The sequence below is a fragment of the Coloeus monedula genome (genome assembly GCF_965178545.1).
Source record: "Coloeus monedula genome assembly, chromosome: 25".
NCBI lineage: Eukaryota > Metazoa > Chordata > Aves > Passeriformes > Corvidae > Coloeus > Coloeus monedula.
This window is the reverse complement of record NC_138805.1, coordinates 1,951,717-1,966,371: the sequence shown is the minus strand read 5'-3', so window position 1 is coordinate 1,966,371 and position 14,655 is coordinate 1,951,717. Positions and strand designations below refer to the sequence as shown.

At 47.5% G+C, this 14,655-nt stretch overlaps 1 protein-coding gene across 2 annotated transcripts in view; it reads left to right on the top strand.

The window, feature by feature from the left end:
• The first annotated feature begins 7,468 nt into the window (after positions 1 to 7,468).
• ZBTB44 (zinc finger and BTB domain containing 44) overlaps positions 7,469 to 14,655 on the top strand; it is a 36,773-nt gene continuing 29,586 nt past the window's right edge. For both annotated transcript variants that reach the window (XM_082297040.1, XM_082297041.1), the window contains exon 1: positions 7,469 to 7,594. The gene's annotated coding sequence lies outside the window, so the exon portion shown is untranslated. The remainder of the gene's footprint in view (positions 7,595 to 14,655) is intronic.

Below are 14,655 nucleotides of genomic sequence, written 5' to 3'. Positions count from 1 at the left end.
CACATCCCTCTCACCAGCCCAGCTGCTGCCTGGCCCCAGCACAGATGGCTGTTCAGACGCTGAACTTTGCCCTTTCCGAAGCAATCTCTGGCCATGTGCTGGCAGCAGCCAGTGCCTGGGGAGCCGGGATGGAATTTGGAAAGGTTTTGCTATTGCTGGATGAGCAATTCAGTATCTCCATGCTCCTCTCTCATACCCTGCCTTGGCTTCCTTTTTGGCAGCAAAATGTTGAATTTCCAGTGGGATCTGCCTTTTTCTTATAGGAAAGGGAGGAGGGCTGGAATTTTTGATGTTTCAGATTCCCCATTCACATTTATGGAGCGAATCCTTTTCCTTGTCCCTTTTGCATGAGCGAGCCAAGCTCGTGTGAGACCCTTTACTCGCTGTCCAGACAGGTTTGGAATGGGATGGTGAGGTGAGCTGCTCTATTGAAGACAGAAACCCTACTACTTACCTGAAAACATGAAATATTCCCGTTCCATCTCCCATACATGATTCTATCAAAACCACGGGAGCTACAGCCCAGGATTGAGGGTATTAAGGGCTTGGCTCATTTATTTTTTTTAGGAAAGGGAGGAAAAAACCAAAGGCCAGCTGCAGCGTTTGGATGCAGAGCTGTTTGGGCTGTGGTACAGACCTACCTTTGGGCAATGTTCTGCATCTGCTAATTAATCTCCAGGAATTTAAGTTCTAACAAATAGCTGGATGCTAAAGTCATGTAGCCTTGCAGGGTTATTTTCTTTTTCCCCTCTGAGTCTGGCAGGGTTTTAACTCAAAGCCAGCATGTGTTTCCTCTCCAGTGTCACCACCAGCATTTAGGATGGGTCAGGAATATCAGTCTGAGACAGTGCCAAGGAAAACGTCTGTATTTATCACGCAGGAGTCGTGCACGCCAAGGGGCTTTTCCAGTTTTTTTTATAATCACTGCGCAGCTGCTTAGCTGGAGCTTCCTAGATGTAAAAACTCCTTGTTGAGGGCAAATCCTGCTGCTTTTCCAGCAAGGAAGAAGGTGGGGGATCCCCCTGGGATGGGAAGGAACCAGAGGCAGTGATGCTCTGTTGAGGTGTGGGGTCTGAGTGATGCCAAGTGGAATTCCTGCCCCAGGCTTCTGTAAAAACAAGTAGCCTTTACGCTGATTTAAGTCTAAGAGGTTATATATTAGGCTATATATATGTATATATATATGTATGTTTCCCTTCAGTGAAGGATTGTAGCAATGTACTGAGCCTCTTGTGTTAGGTATTTATTATAAATTTCTGTTTGGTTTTGTACAGTAGTGGTCTGGAAAGGGGAAAAAAAAGAAGGAAAAAAGAGATTTAAAAAGACTGTGTTTTAACATGCTGCTCCCACATCCCCTCTCTGAAAGCTGCAGTGAGGTCGGAGAAGGGATGTCCTTGCTCATTGTTTATCCACTCTGGTATCTGACTGGTGTTTCCCTCCTCCCGGGTGTACCAACCAAGCTGTGCAAGCATAACAAATCCGGCCAAAATTAAGCTTTGGAATTCATCTTGAGGAGAGGGGGAAAAATACAATTTTCTGATTTTTAGCCTCTTGTTTGTATTTGTTTTTAATTTTGAAAACAGTCTGTTTGTGGCTCTGCCTTTACCCATTCAATAAAGGATTTCCTGCCTTTTATCTCTCTGCATTTGTCTTTATTTGCACTTTCCTCAGGATTATTATTATCTCCATCCCAGAGAGATTTTAAATCTCTCTTTTCCGTATCTTATTGATAATAAATGGCTCGTTCAGTTTTAAGAAGCTGAACCGAAATACTACATGAGAAAATAGACAGAATCCATGGAGCCAAAATGATTCTGCAGAAATTTTGAATCAATTCTGTTTTGCAGATGCCTTATGAGCACCTACCTCCTTCCTATACATATACAGTATATCTAGCTGTGCATATTATATACTTATATCATTATAGAGTTATATGGGCCTATGATAATATATATTATCTATTATATAATATATTATTAGATCTATTACATAGATAGAATAGCTATAATAATATAGCTATATATAATATATATGTATAATATACATATACACATAGTATCATAGAACTCTAATTTTATTATATATCTATATTTACATCATATATTAGATATATATAAATTATATTATCATAGAACCCTATTATTCTATGATAATATATTTTTATATGTCATATATATTATATATACATAATACATATATACACACTGTCATAGACTTTTATAACTATTACAATATGTAATAATTATAATTAATAGTCATATTCCGTATAATGTATCTATATATACAGAATGTGTATTATATATACATTATATATATTATATAGACATAACACAGACACAGTATATCTATATATACATACAGAATATAAATCTGTTCCTACGTATCGATAATTCTGCTGTTCACTAGGAGGACAGACAGCCTAAACAGGACTTAACCAGAGGGGATTCGGACTCCTTCACTTAACTGTGTAATAACCACAGGCAGTGGGAATTCGGTGCTGTCTCCCTAGATGTGCTGGAGTTCTCTGAAACACAGGAGGGCTAAATTTGCTATATGGCAACGGGAATTTTGGAGCCATCTCTTTGGAATAAGCATGGGCTCCCTACAGGGGAATTTGGACACCTGCCAGCTGTCCTGGGTGAAAGCCCACCCTGACGTTGAACAGCAGCTCTGGTTTATTTTCCAGACATTATGATGTGCTATGTAGTATTTGCTGTTACTATTATTTATATTATAACCATTATATTATTATACCACATTATTATAATACATAATACATGTAATATATACAATTTTATTATTACAGCGTTCTATTATATTATTATTGTCTATTTATTGGGGATTTCCATCCACTGATGCAGTGAGAAAACGATGCTGCAGAGGCTGCCCATGTTCACCCTGCCACGGGTTAAGCCACCATGGGACGTGTCCCCACATTAATGGGCACAGCCACTCCTGCCACCCTATTTATAACCAGGTGTGACATTCATTCCAGATGACTTCCCTTGGCACACGGACAGGCCCTGGCTTTCAGCTCATTAAGCCTGCCCTGGCTTTTCCCCCACATTTTTACTTCCTCGTTTTGTTGCCATCGCTGGGTTTGAGTTGAATGATTGGAATTTCAAACAATGCCAAAGGGTTTGGGATACTACCAGGTAGGGGAAAAGCCCTTAATTAATGATAGCAGTGTAAGTATCATAATTTAACTTTAAAAAAAAAAAATAGTGGGATAAGAAAATAAACTCTGTGGTCAGAAATAAACCTTATGGGAACGTTTCTTACACTGGTACCACAATGGTACCATAGAGAGAATGGGGACCAGCAGGCAGAGATGTATTTCTGCAGTCCCACCAGGGGAAATGATTAGGGTCAACCCATGGCTGAACCTCCCCAGCCTGTGCTGCACATAATGCTGCTCCCCAGTCAGGGTATTTAGATTTATGGGCATATTTCCTCTTCAAAGGCACTTTCAAAGGATGTAGGATGCCACAGGCTTCTCCCCCAGGCATGAACGTTACCAGGTATGTGTTGAAAAGGTGGTTTGCCCCTTGATCCCAAGAACTCCTCCCTCCAAGGACTGGGCTCTCCTGATCTCCAACCCCAGCTCTTGCTGGATAGCTGCTCCCGCTTGTCCTTGTGCTAAAACTGTTCTTTATTTCAACGCTTTTCCTCTCTCCTGGGTTCATCCCTCCCTCCCTATGTGTTTGTGGACAGGAGTCATACCTCTTCCAGCCTTATTTTGCTACACTTTGCAAGGCTCACCTCATAAAACACCCTCCTCAGCTCTGGGCTGAATTTATTATCCCTGGACAGAAGGGACCACAATGTCCCAGCAGGGTCACACCAGCAGCTGGTGCTTCAGCCACAAATCCATCCTTATTCCTGATGGAAACATCCTTCTTGCCATGTCCTAGAACCATACTGTCCCTTTTCTGCCGTTATCCTCTGCTCTGCTCATCCATCTTGGTCTTATGACCCCTCTGCTCTGTTGCATCCCTCTTTCTCCATACAGATACCTGATAAATCCATCCTCAGGTGCCCAAGCAACTGGTCTGGTTCCTTGGTGATTGCATTTCTGAGGGGCTATTGTAATTCAGAGCATTTTAGAAAACAGGTTTCTCTCCTAAATTCCTGCTTCAACCTCCTCTCCTGCCAACTAGGCTGCTTTAGCCCTCGGGACTACACTCACTGAGGACCAGGTAAAGCATTTCCAGGTCTGGGGAAGACATAAACCCCAAATCTTCCCCATGTCAGGAGAAAATCAGGGATTTCCAAAGAGAGAAGTCAGCAGGATTGAGTGAAAGCAGATCAACTGAGCCCTGGAGACCACAAGAGACAGGAAAATGGAGAGGAAACAGCTCCTGCACTCCGGTGGTAAATTCAGGAGCAGGCAACAAGTCCTTGAGCGTGGGAGCAAAGAGGTTTTCCCTCAGGAGCTGCTGGGTCAGGGAGGTGAGAGAAAGGCTGTGCAGAGAAGGTGTCACTTGCTTTGGTTGTTAATGGATGAATCCTGCCAGGAGCAGGCTCCTGGGAGCACACGTCTGCTCCGAGAGCTGCTGGAGCACAGGAAAACACATCCCACAGGCTGCAAAAAGAGGGTAAACCAGCTTCCAGCCAGAAATTGCACCTTCTGGGTGCTTGAATGGGGTAAGCAAGGGAGAGATTCAAGGATTTAAAAAAGGGACAGATCCCAGGAATGGATGGGAGATACACCTGGGTGTTTTCTGGATGTATGGGAAACCGGGACTTCTGTTTAGACAGACAAAGGAGGCTAATTTATGGAGATGGCAGAGTCTCCAGTCACTTCCCTCATGCTGCAGACAGGAATCCCATTGAAAGCTTTCTCCTGTTTTATACCCATCAAGTTCCAGGTGGTTCCACCCAGGAGCTCCTGAGATCCCTCTACGTCCCTATAAGCGAGCAGCAGATGCACAGACCAGTTTTATCACTGAATCACTCAGGGTTTATGTTGGTGTTGCTCCATCTATGTCCACAAATCAATCCCAGAATATTGTAAAATGCATGTAAGAGCAAATCCCTGGGCAAATACCAGGAGTCAGGATTTGGCATTTCAGTGCAATGCCTCTCGCTGAGAAACTGCAACTCCATGGAAAAAGCAGAGTAATAAAGGACAACCCAGTCACTTAGGAAACCTGAGCAGGTGTGAATCAGTACAGCTCCTTCCACCAAATGACACAGCTCTGGGAATCACTGGAGAACCTCTCCAGGTATCGAGGGCTGATAAAATGGTGTTAATAAAACAGCCCCTTCCAGTGCAGGGAGAAGAAATTGAGGTCAGAGCCAGGCTGATGTGCCCCTCCATGGTGATGATGTGTAGAGTGCTCTGTAGCCCAAACCTGCCAGCTTCCTGCACACAGCAGTGAGTAGTTAATCACTGGATTAATTCTTTAAAAAGAAAGTTCAGGTAGTTCTTTATTTTGAAGTTTTATGGCTTATTTCCAGGTCGCATGGAGCAGGTTTAAAGACTGTTGGTTCAATGCTTCACTTGGAGGATGTTCATTTCTGAAGCACAGTGAGGACACAGGCCATGCTTAATTCTACTGTCCTCCTGCCACAAATTTGTGTAGTTTAGACCTGTTTTCCCCCCTGTGCAAAGCCCATGACCTGCTCAGAGCAAGTTTCAAGCTGGATACAAGCATTGGTGGCAACCCACAGCACTGAGTGTCTCTGCTGTGCTCACCTGACGCTTTATGCATGGAATTGTTACAAATCAGCATTTTAAAGCAATTTTAAAGTCGCAACAACACATCTAGGAAGTCAACAAGAAAAGGCACATCAGATTCTGCATCTACAGGAAACAGCACTGGCTCTCAGTTGACTAAAATCATTCTACAATTTCACCATCAAACAGGCCCTGATCGAGACTTTTCAGACCTTTTTGAAGATAAGGGATAGCAGCCTGAGGTTTTTTCCGTAATCCTCTGTGATTCAGGAGTTACCACGGATAGCCAGGAGCAGACTTCCTTGAAAATTATGTCTTCTAAAGTGGAAACAACACCTGCACACGTGTAATGCTCTGAAATTGGCACTGTTTGACTCCTGCTTTACACAGGAGTAGATTGCAGTGGGAGGCTGCATGTTGTCAGGATTGCAAGAGAGAGCCTTGGGAATATAAAACCAATATAAGAGGAAGTGAAATGAGAATTAAGCAGAGTCCAACTCTGTGCTCTGGTTCTCCCCCCAGTTTTGCAAGGAAGCACCTAAAAGGATCCCTGAGTTTTCACAACAGCACGGGGGGGAGGGGTTGGCCTCTTTTTCTTTTTGCTCATGGAGCAGTGTGGCTTTTCCAGGGACGGGTGTTAAATTTTTCACTGCTGATTAACACTTTTGGACTGTGGCCCTTCAATCTGTTTCCTGCTCCAATTTACCGAGTGCTCATCACCAAAGACAACAAATCCAAACCAACAAAAAAACCATGCCATAAAACAATCCACGGAGGAAAGGGTTGCGTTAATCCTGTTGGATTAAACTGTGTTTACTCGAATTAGTGCATACTTGGACCAAACTATCAGGGTGGATTATTTAGAGATTCATTAAAGACTGGTTGCAAACTGGTGGGTGGTTTGAGGGGTTTTGGGGCGTGGTGCATGCACCAGGTACCCCACATCCCGGGCGGGGCAGAACGCAATGCCGGACATCCCGCGGCCGGAGGATGCAGGAGCGGAGCATCCCACCGCGCCGGAGCACCGCGTGCCGGGGGTGGAGGAGAACGCGAGCACTGCAGCATCCCGCTCCCCGGGGATGCACCACTGGAGCACGCCGCTCCACCGGGGCACCCCGTGCTCGGGGGTGCGCAGCCGAGGGGCGGCACTGCCCACTGCCCGCTGCCCGATGCCCGCACGTCCCGGAGCCCCTCACTCCCCGGTGCCTCCCCCCGGGTGTGGGGGGGGTGTGGGGCACTATCACCCCGTTCTCTCCCCGGCTCGTGGGGACTCCGTGCCCTCTTCGGCAGGGCGCGCTAGGCTCCGTCGGGCGGCACTAGGCCGCCGTTACCCCATTGCGGGGCACCAGGGCCCCGTTTTCCGCCTGCGGGGGGACACTAAACCCCGTTAGCCCCACTGGGGCTCACTAGGAGCCCCGTCGGGACGCAGCAGGCCGCCGTGTGCCGCCGTTGGGTGCAATACAACCCCTTTCCCCCCCGGCTCTCCGGCGCGGTCCCTCCGCGGGGTGCCCGGCTCCGCTCGGCGCCGCCGGGCGCTCAGTGCGCACGCGCGGGGCCCCGCCCCCGCCGCCGCTCGCGGTGCACTGTGGGACACAAACAAAGTGCCCGGGCGGCGCGCGCGCGGGAGCTCGGACGGAGGCGCGCGCTGCCCCCCCCCCGCGCCCCCCCCCCCTCCCCCGCGTGCACGCGCAGCGCGCGCGCCCCTCACGCCCCTCGCGCGGGGGGGTCGCGCGCCCCCCGCTTACCCCCCCCTTCCCCCCCTCCCCCGAGTTTCCCGCGCGCCGCCTGAGGGGGAGGCGGCGGCCTCCGCTCCCCCCCCCCGCCCCCCCGACAATATCCCGCTCATCCCGGTCATCCCGCCCCGCCGTCATGGCCCCCAGATAGCGGCCCGGCCTCACCGACCGCCCGCAGGTAACCGGGGAGCGCGGCCGGGCCTGGCGCGGGAGGGGGCCGGTCGGTGGCGCGGCGGCCGCTGGTGCCCCTCAGGGGCGGGGGGCGGGAGGGATCTGGCTCCGGCACCTCTCCCCACTCCCTTACAGTCCCGTCCCGTCCCTTGCCCCGCGTTTCCCGTCCGTGCCCCGCGGCCCCGGGGCTGCGCTCACCCCCCCGGGGGATCCCATTGCGTGGTGCACAGCCCGTGTGTCCCCCTCCCGCGGGGCCGTGTCACCCCCGCGCCTCACCGACGGTTCCCGGGGCGAGGGGTGTCTCCTGTGCGGGTGTTTGAGGGTGTCACCTTTCTCCGCGGGTGTCTCCTGTCCCTTTTGCCGGTGTTTGGGGGTGTCACCTCCCTCGGGGTGTCCTCTGCCCCGTGTTCCGGTGTTTAGGGGTGTCCCCTGCCTCGTGTCGCCGTGTTTGGGGGTGTTCCCTGTGCCGGTGGTCGGCCCTCCGGGGGTGTCCCCTGCCCCGAGGGAGCCGCACTGGCTGGCGAAGCCTGTGGGTACGCACGCAAACCTGTAGTTTCAAGGGGTGGGGGGGGGGGGGGGGGGGAAAGTTGTGTTGTTTCCTTCGTCCCAACGGGATACCTGCTGCATCCAGTGCCGGCTTATGGGAGGAAATAGAGGGATTCCCACTAGCTGTTAGGCTGTCCCTTTGTTGTTGTTTGTTTTTTTCCTACAACAGCCCCTTCTGCATGTTCCTTAGTGTCCATCTGCCAGGGTCTGCTGTGCTGTCTCTGTGTCCACGCACCATGAGGGTGATATAGTGCTCATCTGCCAAGAACCGCTTCGTGTTTTCCTGCTCTCCTTCCATCTCTCCAGAGTCATTTTCCTATATAAACATACTCAGCAGATTCTGGGAGGGTATCATCAGCTTCTTGCTTGCTAAAAGCCTGTTGTCTCATTTAATACACACAGGGTACCAGTGCCTCCCAAAATCTGCTGTACCTGTTTCCACGCACAGATGGAATGAACTCCGTGCTTGACCAGCACAGCCTGTTAAATCCCACACCTCAGGGGGCTCCTACCTGTCTGCAAAAAGCTGCTGACTTTTTCTCCACCCAGAAAGACATCTCCTCCTCCAAATCCTAAGGGATGACTCCTCCAGCCCATCTCCTGTGCTGTGGAGCCTGTTCTGCCCACTGATGAGGGATGTCTGTCTCCTCCTCCACACTCACCAGGGTTATCCCACTGATTTCCTGCCAAAAGCTGGTGCATCCCGCATTGTGTGTGTTTGTACACCCCAGGGAAGGTGCAGGCCAGCGGCCTTTCTGCAGACAGGCACTGCTCATGCATGTGGAGGTTTCCACTGTGTGTCCTTTCATGTCTTGAATGTTCCCACAGATGCCCAGTGGCAGCTGTTCCCGTGCTTGCTCCCATCACTTCCCTGCTGCACGTGCCAGAGAGGTCACCCCTGTACCCACTCTGATCTCTTCTTGGCTATTAAATCTTCCATGGCTGAAACTTCCACCCTTGTCCTTCCTGGGCCCTGCTGATCCTGCAGTGTGAGACTCTCAGGTTAAGCCTAGCTTGGTTTTTGCTTTGACTCTGGAGTTTCCTTTGCTGAGCAGTCCAGCAGAATACAATTAAGTAGTCTGTGTACTTCCTAGGTATCTGCACATCCCATGGGTCTAAAATACCATCACTTTCTCTTTTTCTGGCCGTATACATAATTTGTCCACTCCAGGATTTTTTTCTGAGATCTTACACCCCCTTCCAGTGCCTGAAGGGTTTCCAGGAAAGCAGGACGGAGACTTTTGACAAGGCCATGGAGTGCCAGGACAAGGGGGAATGGCTTCAAACTGCCAGAGGGCAGGGTTAGATGGGATATTGGGAAGAAATTTTTCCCTGGGAGGGTGGTGAGGCCCTGGCACAGGGTGCCCAGAGAAGCTGTGGCTGCCCCATCCCTGGGAACATTGCAGGCCAGATTGGACAGGGCTTGGAGCAGCCTGGGACAGTGGAAGGTGTCCCTGCCTGTGGCAGGAGAGTTGGACATGATCTTTAAGGTCCCTTCAAACCCAAACAATTTTGTGGTATTTCAAGAAGTCTTCCACTTCCATAATTGTCCTCAGCTGATATTCTGGGTTTGCCATGCCCACATGGGGAGTTTCTCAGTGTTCCTAGTTACATGTTTGCCCCTGCTTTCTTTCTATGCTTCTGCCTGATATGAGGCTTTACCTTTCCCCTTTTTAAATTTCTATGTTATTTATTCTCAGGGTGTATCCACCAGGTATCCACATGGCAGCTCTTACTTAGGTAGAGGTCACCCAGTTCACTCCTGAATGGATCCCTGGCTCTGAGCTGGATATTTTCATAGACGAGGTGATGTGTTACTTGTCACATGTGGGACACACCTGTGGCACTGCTCTGTGGACCCTGCAAGGTGATGCTGAGTGGCCATGACTCCTATGCAGGCAGGTCGCAGACCAGCATCCAGGAGTCTTTCAGGGTATTTGGAGTGCAATGTGCTTTTCTTCTGCCCTCGAGGTCTCTTACTGCAGCTTGGTGTCTACATGTGACGCAGATCCAAGGTGTGATGAGCCTGGAGACCTGGCCTGGGTTTAAGTGTAGCTATTTAAGAAGGTGAAGCTGAGCCTGGGAGCTCAGACACAGCTCTTCCAGTGTAAATGCCTCCATTGATGTCAAACTGTTTATTCCAGGAACCAGTTACAATGCTCTAAGTGCCTCTCCCTTGGGACTACTTCTATTTAAACAGCTGGTTTTGATCCGAAGCTTTAATTGGTGCAAACACTCCAAGCAGTCTCTTTCCATGGGAAGGGAATTTCCAGCCCTACTTTAGTCTCCCCAGGTGGATGATGCATGGATGCTGAGGGAGGATCATGCTTGGGAGGTTTTGCCCTGGTTTTGTTTACAGGGTGAGGGAATTCCTGCTTCAGTGACTGTGAGGTTTGGAGGGGAGAGAGTGTCCTTATGTATTCTTTCTGCAGTATGTAAGAGGAGCAGTCAGAGAGTGAAACTGAATCCTTGCCATGTTTGTTGCAACAGGAGGTTAATCATAAACTCTGGCACTTTCCAAAGGGGTGGTTTCATTCTGCAGTGTCGGTAGGGAATTGTGCTGCTTGGAGGGTCTGCTCAGCTGTTTGCCAAGAGGATCAAAAGCAGATACAGCTTCCCCCTTGTCTGAGGGTGAACAACCACCCAGACATTGGTTTTGGTTGTATCCTGTGACTTGTTTTGTATCTTTATGGCCTTTCTTTGAATGGATGTGTGGTGCTTGTGCCTTGTGAGGTGTTTGTGTGACCAGCATCAAGTCTTGGGTCCTTCACCCTTGTGTGGGGTATTTCACATCAGTGTTTCTCTGGCCACATCCATTATGTCTGGTAAAGTTGTTTTTCTGTGAGCTTTGAGAACATCTGAGTGTATTCCTAGGAGAGCATCTGGTGATATATGTAGCTTCACTCCTTTTAGGAACTGTAATCCCCTAGTTTAAAGAAAAAGAAAGCCAACCTGTGACAAAGCAGTGATGCTTTTGCTGGCATGTGACGAGGAAGGAGATGTCCCCTGACGTAGAAGGGATTGTCTGTTGACATTCTTCTCCCTCTCCCGGTTATAAGTAGGTTATCCCTGCTCAAATTATGCAACTGTGCAGACAGCCAGACTTCAGGAATTCCAAATACTTCAATGTGTCAAGTGCTGACTTCTAAATTAAATGCCACGGTTGCAGAGCGTGTTCACAGTCTGTCGCTTGAAATACGACATCAATCTTGGAATCGCATGTGGCTGAGAAGGGGCAGCAACTTAATTGCTTGTTTCTTTGAGGAAGTGTTGTGTGAGAGTACAAGAGCCAAACCGGGTGGGAGATGTGCCTCTATACCTGTGACACTGTTCCCATATGGAAGTCAGCAGTTACAAGCAGAAAAAAAAAATACTGAAAACATTGATTTATATAACAAATTGAAACGCTTCATTCTTTGTGGCTGCGGCTATTGCCTCAAAGATGCAGTTTCCAGCATCTAGATCTAATTAAATAGTTGTGTGCTTATTGCTAAGTAAACATAGGAGTCCATCACTGTTCTTGCGTTGGAGAGCAAATTGATTCTTCTAATGGTTTCTCTGGATGAAAGCAGATGTCTAGGACTGCTTTGTGCAAGGTGCTGAAATGAAATGGTGGTGGTAGGAAACGAGCTGCAAACCTGATAAAATGGGATGACAGGAAATGTAAATGCTCAGCATTTCATTTAATTCTTACATTCCATTTAATCAGGTTAAGGAAGTGACTTAAACTGTGCATTATTTGTAAATAGCATGTTTTTAATGCGTTCCAATTTAGAGCTGGGGAAATAATTATTGCACGTGAATATATTTATCAGAGTACGCAAAGGGTGGGATAATAAGGGCTGCAAAAAGTGTGTTGGGCTCAGCATGTGGTCTGTGACAGTGGCCAGAAGTAAATCATTAGGGATGAGTGGAGGAGCAACCCCAGACAGCTCAGTCATCATCCCCAACTCCAGGGTTTCGAGGTGTCCTGAGCAAGAGGGTCTGAGCTGGCAGTGCCTGTCAGACCTGTCCTTGAGGGATTTGCCTAAACATTTTGAACAGTTTATACCTGGAGCTTCCATGGAATACCCTGTGATGAATCCCTCAATTTGTACAAAAATAATACCTGGCTTCTGGGGGTTTTTTGCTTCTTTTTAAACTGTGGTCTCATTGAGTCTCTCCTACTTTTTGTAGTATGGGAAAGAGTAAAGAATCTTTTTCCCATCAGCACCTCATTTGTGATTTTATAGGTTTCCATGTTCTCAGTTTTCTCTCTTTGGGTTCTTTTCCTTTTCCAGGCTGCGTTGTCCCAGTCTGTTTAGTACATCTGTCTGCAGAGGCAGCTCTACATCACTTTGGGTTTTTTTTTCCCTTTGAGCTCTGCTGTATTGTTTTGAGGTGATTTGGCCATACCATTTGCTGGCTTGCTTTACCCAAGAAGACTGAATAAAGGGAGATAGGCTTTCTAATTAAGGGATACTTTGTAGCTCATCTGTGATAACGTTATAAACACTTACTGTGGGTAATGTTTTATATTCAAAGTACAAGTGAACATAGTAATCGTAGTGAAAGATATTGTAGTGGAAGTACAGATACTGAAGAAGATCTTTGTTTATAAATACAGCTACAGATGGCAGTTGATAAGGCATTTTGTATTTGGATATTACCAAGAGAGCACTATGGAAAAATTACAGTCATGGTGGATGCCTGCCAGAGTTAAGTCTGTTGGAAGGCGTTGGAAGCATGAAGATGCCATGTCCTGTGGAGACCTAAGAGTCCTCGAAATTACTGATGGGTTTGGGAATAACTGGTGGGTTAAGGGACACTTCTGTGTTAGGGACAGATACTGACAGTGTTGGAGCTCTGTGGTCCAACAGTTCCTGCAGTTTTCTTTCAACGTCTTGTCTTTGTTTTTTTAAGCAGATAAATACCCCTGTTTTGAAATACCTACTGTGAGAAGTTTCTGTAAAATGTTAGTAAAGATACTGAAAGTTAAAAAAAAAACCCCAAAACTCTCCTTATGCCCAGCACAAATCATGGATATGGTTCTGCCAGGCCAGCTTTGGCCATACAAGGGCAGACAGCTACAGCCTGTGGAGTTGCTGCTCACCTGATAACGTGATTTGTGGATAAATACAAGGACTTTTAGGTTTCGGAGCCAAGAAGAACTCCTTTTAGGCATTTATCTGCATAAATGAGTCATTAGGAAAATAAAGGTACACGTAGTGCTGAAAGGGTGATGACACAACCACATTCCTGCCTTGCTTGAACTTGTTCAGGATTCTTTATAGCTGCTTCCGTTGGGAAGGTGGCTGTTGTTTATATGTCTGTGACACCTTGACTGGCTGGCAGCAGTCCATGCTGTCTGGATTAGCAGTGCCTTTTCTCCTCCTCGGATCTTACGGGATGTGAGACTTTGCCTTGATCTCTCCCTTCTGCTCTTTACAAAGGTTTTTCTTCAGTGTTGCTTCCAGCACTCGGGGTGTTAATGGGGCTGGTGTGCTTCAGGGAGAGTTCAGATTTGCATTGCCCTTCAGAAAAAATCGTTTGTTATAGTTAATGTAGATTTCATTAGGGTGTAATGCTTCCTGGAAAAAAAGTGAGAGAGAAAAGCTGTCATTTTGTGTAATAAACCTCACTATTTCAAACAACCAGTCAGTTGACAGGTAAGCTTTGTGCTGAACTAGTGAAAACTAGCACTTAGCCAAATTTGGTTGTCACAAACCTACTGGTCGTGGTATGCCTTCCAGTCATTTGTATCTGTCAAAGGAGGAGACAAGGGAGTCGTTTCCAAGGGACAGGAGGAAACACGGTGAGGTGGGAGGCATGGTTTGGGGAATAGTGGAGAGGAGGGACTCTGCACTTCGGCTGCTCTTGGTGTCATGCACCCAGATAGGCCCTGATTTTGCCTTGGAGGAAAGGAAAAAATAATGTGTGGGGAACCACAGATAGGGAGGGTTTTGCTATTTTTGTCTTTTTTGACTCTTTCAGGGATTCAGCGGAGGAGTGATACCAAGAAAATCTTGAGCCATACTGCTTTGGTGTGCCATTTTTCCTGATATTACTTCCACATGCCATCACCTGAAAGGGCTTGGAAATTTTTGCTTTTGTGACTAATTTGGGAGGCTGGCTTGAGCAGTCTTCATCATGTATATTTTTCCTGACTTTGTGTCAATATGCTTGCAGAGCTTCTGAAAATGAAGGCTCAAATGCTGTGGGTAGCCATGGTAAAACAAGAAAAAATAGCTTTCTGGAATTAGTTTAAATTAGCAGGTTGCAGCAGTTGCTGCCATGTGCAAATGAAAGTAATATATGGACATTTTTTGGCAATTTGCAGTACTTAAAAGTATTTAATATTCAATTGGGCTTTTTTGTACTGTTGTTAAAGACCAGGGACTATAAAACTGAAGCCTCGCTTTTTATTACACAGAGTGGGAAATGGTCATGTAACAGCTTTTCTACACTAAGAAATTCGGGAAGAATTTAACCTGAATTTGCATGGAGCAAAAGTATAAAAAAGTTACTGAGATCACATAAAAA